Here is an 8,159-nt window from a genome sequence, read left to right on the forward strand (position 1 = left end):
CTAAAATCTGTAGCAAGTCTTTTTAGTCGCCACTAAAAGCCCAAACGCTTTTGAAAAAAAAAAACTTTTTGTGGTGACTAAAAGTTGTCACTAATGGGTTGCCACAGAAAAAACAGGCTTTTTGGTGGCAATTAAAAAAGTCACCACTAAAGGTTAAACATTGTAAAACATGTATAATATGTGTATATTTAGTAAGAAATATCCTAAAAAAACTCTGAGACGATTTTTGTATATAATATGTATCATTTGTGTATAAAAATATGTATCAGTACCTATCTCTAATGTATAGAAACTGTATAAAATATGAATCACTAAGGTATGTATCATTTGTGTATATAATGTGTATTATAGAATAGAAAATTGTATCATTTTTGTATATAATATGTATCATTTTTGTATAGAAAGTGTATATATAATTCCAACATGTGTATATAAACTGTATCAGTCTTGTATAGAAAGTGTATCATACGTATAAAAAATGTATCATAGAAACCGTATCATTGTGGTATATAATATGTATCACTATTGTATATGTAAAAAAAAATCATATCATTATTGAATAATATGTGTATAATAAATGTATAATTAACGTATAATTTATGTATAATAAATGTATGATTAATTCCAGCATATGTATATAAACTATATCATTCTTGTATATAAAGTGTATAATTAATTCCAGCATATGTATGTAAACCGCATCATTCTTGTATATAAAGTGTATAATTAATTCCAGCATATGTATATAAACAAACTGTATCATTCTTGTTTATAAAGTATATATATAATTCTAACATATGTATATAAATTATATCATTCTTGTATATATTTACTAAATATACACATATTATACATATTTTGAGATATTTCTTACTAAATATACACATATTATACATGTTTTGGGATATTTAATCTTTAGTGGCAACTTTTTTAATTGCCACTAAAAAGCCTAATTTTTCTGTAGCAGCCCTTTAGTGGCGATGTAAGTCGCCACAAAGAGTTTTTTTTTTTTAAGTGTCTGGGTTGTTGGGCTGGCCAGCCTTGGCATTATTTTGGGTCGGCCGAGCATTTTTTTGTATTAATTTGGGCCGACCGGACTCCTGGTGGGATTAAGCCCAAACAGTGATCACATGTGGGACTAGTTTGGCTGAGTGGACATACAGTGTCCTTTTCCCTTGAAATTAATCTTCAGTGTGGACTGCGACATCAATTGTGATTGGGCCGTTGATAAACATTTCAGTTGCGACTCTTAAAGCAAGTTTCATGTCAAGCTATAGAAATTGAATCACATAGTTGCTTTTTAGGAAATTACAATAACCTTAGAAAATCGGTGGTTTTGAATTTTTGATCCTTGCTTATGCTATTGGGAATCCTTCAATATCAAAAATAAAAAATTGTTAAACTTGATGTTTTGCTTATTGGCAAATGAGGTTAAAAGATCATGATCAACCATCTCCAAGCCATTCTTGTAAACTTCCGTTAATTTTAGCATCTCTATTTAAAATATATCTAGTTTCTAAAAATTATTTAAAGTTTAATCAGCTTTAATAAATCGTAAACTTAACAATTTACTATTAAGTCTGAAGTTGAGCTCTGTCAAAGCATAACTGCATACTCGAATATTTAAAGTTTGAAAATCCGAAATTCAAACTCAGATCTTCTAATATAAGTTTAGGCCTAATTTTCGATTAGAAAGTTTGAAGTTTGAAAACTCAAACACGCATGTTTGATGTTTGATTATGAGACAAATAAAATTTAAGAACTTCATAAATTTTAGCTATTTTTTAAAGGGAAATGACAGAAATGGCCATCTAGCCCAAACTGTTGACAACAGGATGGCCCAATAAGCTTCAAAGACATGTTTTAGTCTTTTTAAGATAATTCCATATTTTGCTCTTTTTCAACTAATTTCAGCATATGTATAGACATTGTATCATTGTTGTATAGAAAAAAAATCTATCATATGTATCATTGTTGTATATAATATGTATCCCCACAGTATGTGTTTAGAAAATGTATCATCGTTGTATCATTTCTGTTTAATAAATGTACAATCAACATATACTTACTAATTATACATATTTTGGGATATTTCTTGAAGGCTCAATCAACGTATACTTACTAATTATACACATACTATACATGTTTTGAGATTTTTTTTAAGGCTCCATATGATTTTTTTTTCGTTGACATTTAGTGACTTTTTGATCTCAAAGAAAGTGTTTTTTTTTAGTGAACCTTTAGTGGCGACTTCGTGATCTTAAAATCTCCACAAAACAATCTGATCTTTTTTTTAGTGAACCTTTAGTGCGACTTCATGATCTTAAAGTCGCCACAAAATAGTCTGATCTTTTTCGTTTAATGAATCTTTAGTGGCGACTTCGTGATCTTAAAGTCGCCACAAAAAGGTCTGATCTTTTTGCAATGAACCTTTACTGACGACTTTTTGATCTTTTGTGGTGACAGTCTATTTTTTCTGTAGTGGGAGGGCTGCTAGGCTAGCGCCTGGGAATAGTTTGGGCCAAAAGGCCAACTCACGATATAAGCCCAAATATGAACCAAACAAATTCCTAATGGCTAGGTAGTAGGTAGTGTCCTTTTCCCTTTTCTAAATAGGGCTCCTAAAAACGGCTACTTGTGCATTATGTCATTTCAGGCTTAGGTTTGAGTCCATAATTTGGTTGGACTAGACCCATTTGTGTTTTAACTTTAGGGAAAAGGACACTGTGTGTCCACTCAATCAAACTAATCTCACATTTAACCACTGTTTGAGCTTAATTCCACCAGGTGTCTGTTCGACCCAAAATAATGCCAAAAAATGGCCGATCGGCCCAAAATAATGCCAAGGCTGGCCGGCCCAACAGCTCAGACGCTTAAAAAAAAAAAAACTTTTTGTGCCGACTAAGTCACTACTAAAGGGCTGCTACAGCATATATACATATGTTGGAATTATATATACACTTTATATACAAGAATTATACATTTTATATACATATGCTGGAATTAATCATACAATTATTATAAATAAATTATACGTTAATTATACATTTATTATACACATATTATACAATAATGATATGATATTTATTTTTAACATATACAATAGTGATACATATTATATACCACAATGATACGGTTTCTATGATACATTTTTTATACCTATGACACACTTTCTATACAAGATTGATATAGTTTATATACACATGTTGAAATTATGTATACACTTTCTATACAAAAATGATACATATTATATACAAAAATGATACAATTTTCTATTCTATAATACACATTACATACACAAATGATACATATTATATACAAAAATGATACATACCTTAGTGCTTCATATATTATACAGTTTCTATACATTACAAATAGGTACTGATACATATTTTTATACACAAACGATACATATTATATACAAAAATCGCCTCAGAGTTTTTTGGGATATTTCTTACTAAATATATACATATTATACATGTTTTGGGATATTTAATCTTTAGTGGCGACTTTTTTAATTGCCACTAAAAAGACTGATTTTTCTGACAGCCCTTTAGTGGCGACTAAAAGTTTGACTTTTTTTTTTTTTTAAAAGCGATGGGGCTGTTGGACTACCCAGCCTTTAGTGACGACTTTTAGTCGCCAACAAAAGGCTTGCTACAGATTTTGATTACCTGATGAGAATAGTTTATGGGCTAATTTTTGGGTTTGAGAATAGATGGGCTAGCGCATGGGATTGTTTATGGCCCGGCGGTCATTTGTGTACTTTCCCCCTAACTTTAAGCATTTAGCCCAATCCAAATCACCATGGTGTTCTAGAAAATACTTGGAACCTTTTCTCATGAATTAATTGACATACCACAACGATTCGATGTATAATTGTACTTTTTTTTTTTTTGCTGGTTTCCCAAGTGTTTGTAAGTAGGAACAGATCTTTTGTTCAACTTTTTTTTTCTTTCTAAACTTATCCACCCAAAACCTTTCTCCAATGCTTGTTTCAATCCAAAAATATTCACGGTGAAAAGAAAATTTCAAAAAAATTATTACATCCAAATATTATACTTCTTGGACCAAAAAAAAATAAAAAATTCAGCCGTCCCAAAAGAAGGGTAAGACTTGGAATACAAGAGTCAATTGTGTGAATATGGATGGTAATTTTTTGATCTTTCTTGTACTAAATAAAAATCTACAAATATAGAAATTGCGTAAAAGGCACTAGTCACTACTATAAATCACAATTTTTAATAACTAAAATATTTTATAACTTCTATTTGGATAAATAATCATTTGATTTTATACTGACGATAATAGCACGATTCTTTTAGAGACTGATGGAGTAATATTTACTTTTCATTCTATAAAATTTATAAGCTATTAATAGGTGGAGGCCTGGCCATAGGGAGAAGTAGGAGGGTTTATGGTTCGATTTTTGTCGGTTTTTCTCTAAAAGAAGTCGATCTTTAAACGTTAAAATCAAACCAAATCGATTAAGTTGATTTTCATCGCTTCGAGTTACGTCAGTTTATTCAATTTATTTGATATTTTATCTTCTTTTTTTAAAAAAAATGTATGACAATATAATTTCAAACACATAATAGGTTGACTATATTCCAACATAACACAACTAAAGCAATAACTCTTTAAAAGAGTAAGGATGTGTGTGTATGTGTGTGCGCGCGGCATATGTGTAATCAAGTTATATATGTAGCTTCTTCCAAAACAAATTGTATGCGTTGTTCAAGAATTTAGTCATTTCTGAGGAACATAACAAAAGTTCTTAAATGAATTTTTTATGCAAAATTAAAGATCTAGTTGTGATATATCAAGATATCTTGACAACAATTGAATTAAACAATAATGTATAATTCAATACTCAAAGACAAGTTGAGCATGAAAATAAATTCTTGCAATTATCAAATAAAAATTAGAAAAATGGAAGGGGGTTATATTTTTTGTTTCAATAGATATATAAGTTTCAGTAGATATATTATTTTGATAGAAAGATAGCAATATTATGTGGTTTTTACTAATGTTTTAAACAATCCTACTCGGTACTTCCTCACTCCTTGAATCTTCTTATCATGTAGGTGTTTTTCTTATTTTCTGCCTATTCTCCCAATTTTTATAATTTTCGTTTTTTTTTACAAAAATCTGTTTTAGTTATGAATCTTTATTACACTGTTCATCTCTTTCTCTTAATCCTGGTTCTTAATATCCGTCTTCTTTAACCACACCCCGGTTACCATGGCCAACATCGTCCTTTAATCATTTGGACATTAAAACGGCCTTTCAAACACCTAGGAATTTACAGGTTAATCCATCGAGTTTATTAAGAAATTAAGAGAATAACCATATACTAAGAGTAATAGATTCATAACAATAGGTAAGTAATTACTCAAATATTATCAACATAATATTTTAATTCAACATAATATTGAACATAAAATAATTTACATAGTAGGGAAATTAGTACAGAAAACGTAGATAAAACTTACATGTCTGAAGATGGAGAGAGGTTTCCCTTTCGGGGAACTCGAAAAACTACTTCACACTAAAAGAAAATTACTGGAAAGATTAAAACTATTTTACAGGGAAGTTATATTACAAAGGATTTTATTGGGAAAAGGAGTTGGGGCATTTTGTGAAAGGGAAGAGGAATATGGAGTGGTTGGTGTGAGAGAATTTCTCGTTGATTTTTGCTGAGTGTTTCTTGGTGATTGTTCTTTCTTTCTTGATTGATGTTAATTTTCTGATGCCCTCCTTCTCTGCAAAACACTGCTATTTATAGGGGTCTGACGGACTTCAAATGCGGACTTCAAATTTGTGAAGAATCTTTTGAGTTCAGCCGGGTACTCTTAGGGACCCATCGTCACATGAAACTTTTCAAAAGATACTTTATAATTTTGTCCGTTTGCTGAGCTGTCCCATTTCAAGATAAAACTACTACTTTATTACAGCTACTTTAATAAAATCTGGTCTTCTTTTTTCTGAACTGTCAACATTATTGCTCCAACGTGTCTTGAAAAATTACAAAGTCCAAAGTCAAAAGTCTTCTACCTCTATTATTGAGCTTGTCTCATCTCATTTTTCTAAAAGATGACTAATGTCCTTGTCTCTCTCTTTTCCATACCTTTGTCTTTAATTATTGATGCTTTTGTCATTTTTTTTTAATGTCCTTGTTTCTCTTTTCTATGTCTTTGTCCTCATGATCCACCGAACTAAATCTTCCAAGTCATGACTTTCTTTCTACTTCACTTTGTCTTTTCCTTTCATGACTTTTTCTCTACTTCACCTTTGTCTTTTTCTTTCATCTTTTTTCTGAACCAAGTCTTTTCAAATCTCTTTTTTTTTTTTTTTTTTTTTTTTTTAACTGATCTAAGTGTCTAAATTGTGTAGGGCAATTGAGTCAAAACTCATGCCTGAATCTACATCATTTGGATCTTGCGAGTCTTGAAAATTAATATCTTCTCCTTCAAAATCTGAATGGACTGGTGACATCTCTTGTCTTGGAGATAATTCTGGACTAGGATCTTTGACTATATATTTATCTTTTTCTTTTGTCTGAAAAAATCTTTCTAGTGTCTCTTTTACTATATTTTCTATTTTTTCATTTTTCTTCTTTTTTGCAAGTGTGCTTTTCCTTGTAGAAGCCGCTCCTTGCGTAAGTGTCTTTGGTAGTCTCCGTCTGGTTTGGAGAGATGAACATCCCTCGTCTTCACTTTTTGGCAAAGTGACAGCCATTAACGGATTTGATAAGTCATTACCGGCTACCGTTTGAACCGGACTAGCTGTATCTTTACCCGATACAGTGGGTCTAATTGCATTCATTGGGGAATGCACACCCGTCTCATCCATTTTTTTCTGAGATGGAGAACTCTGAGACTGCATCAATTCGAATTTTAATGCTTGTAGTCTTTGTTCTAATGTCTTCACCTGATCCAAGAGTTGCATTTTTTCTTGAACCAATGTCTCTTTTTGCTGGTTTAGTCTTTTGACTACATCAGTCATGGTAGAACAATGGTCGCAAAAGATTATTTTGTCTGTGTCTTTTTGTACATTGTACTGGGGGATTTTGTCTGGGTTTTGTCTGAGAGCTGGAGAAATATAATAATTTGGACCCAATGTCCCTCTAGCATAATCTAATGCTTCAGTAAAATTATTAAATCCCTTAAAAAGAGGTTTTCTTATGTCTTTAATAGAGTCTACAACTTCTATCCAAGTCTGAAAAATACCATTAGTTTTACCGTGAACTACAACATAAAATTTAAATTTTTTGTCTAAATTTCGGTGTGTAAAATATTGACAAAGTGCATTTATAGTGGCTACAAAATGTTTAGCTCCGTCTTTTTTATTACGCGAAATCCATAAATTATCCACTAAGCATCTTTGTTGTCTATCTATTACATATTCTGGAAATACTTTAAAAGTCCAATTTGATGGCTGATAGACTACTAAATTATTGGCTCCGAATTGTATTCTTTCTTCCATAGCATTTCTTTCTAATAAAGATGTAGGTCTAAAATGAAGGTTACCTAATACTGTCTGTCTGTATGTGTCTTGGGTTGAGGCTATGCCTTTCCCCTTGTCTGCTGTCTGAGAACTGGAAGGTCTCATGCTGTCCAAATAAAAAATTTAGTTAGCAGTAATATTTAATCTACTTAATTGATCTGCTAAATTATTATCTTTTCCTTTTATATGTTCAAATTTTAAATTATAAATTGAAATGGTATCTAAAAAATTTAGCCATCGTCTTCTACTACTATTTTTATCATTTATCTTTTGATAGAATTTAACTATAGCTTCACAGTCTGTTCTGACTAGTATTTCTGGTTTATTTAAAATATATAGTCTGAAACTATTTAATCCATATATTACGGCTAAGATTTCTGCATCTATACTACTCATATTTCCTTTTTCTTTATACTTACCACTTTGATAAGCACATATCTTTTCTTCATTTTTATTACTATACTTACTAGGTTTTGCTTTTAATACTGCTCCCCATCCTTCAAAACTACCGTCTGTTTCTATAATTAAATAGTCTGTTTCTAGTGGCATATTTAAATCTGGAATGTTTTTTATTTTTTCTTTTATTTTTTGTACTAATTTAATGTCTTCAGTATTAAAGTGTTTTTGACCATTTGATCCAGTCTTTGAAT

The sequence above is a fragment of the Lycium barbarum genome, chromosome 5, assembly GCF_019175385.1.
Source record: "Lycium barbarum isolate Lr01 chromosome 5, ASM1917538v2, whole genome shotgun sequence".
Taxonomy (NCBI): Eukaryota; Viridiplantae; Streptophyta; class Magnoliopsida; order Solanales; family Solanaceae; genus Lycium; species Lycium barbarum.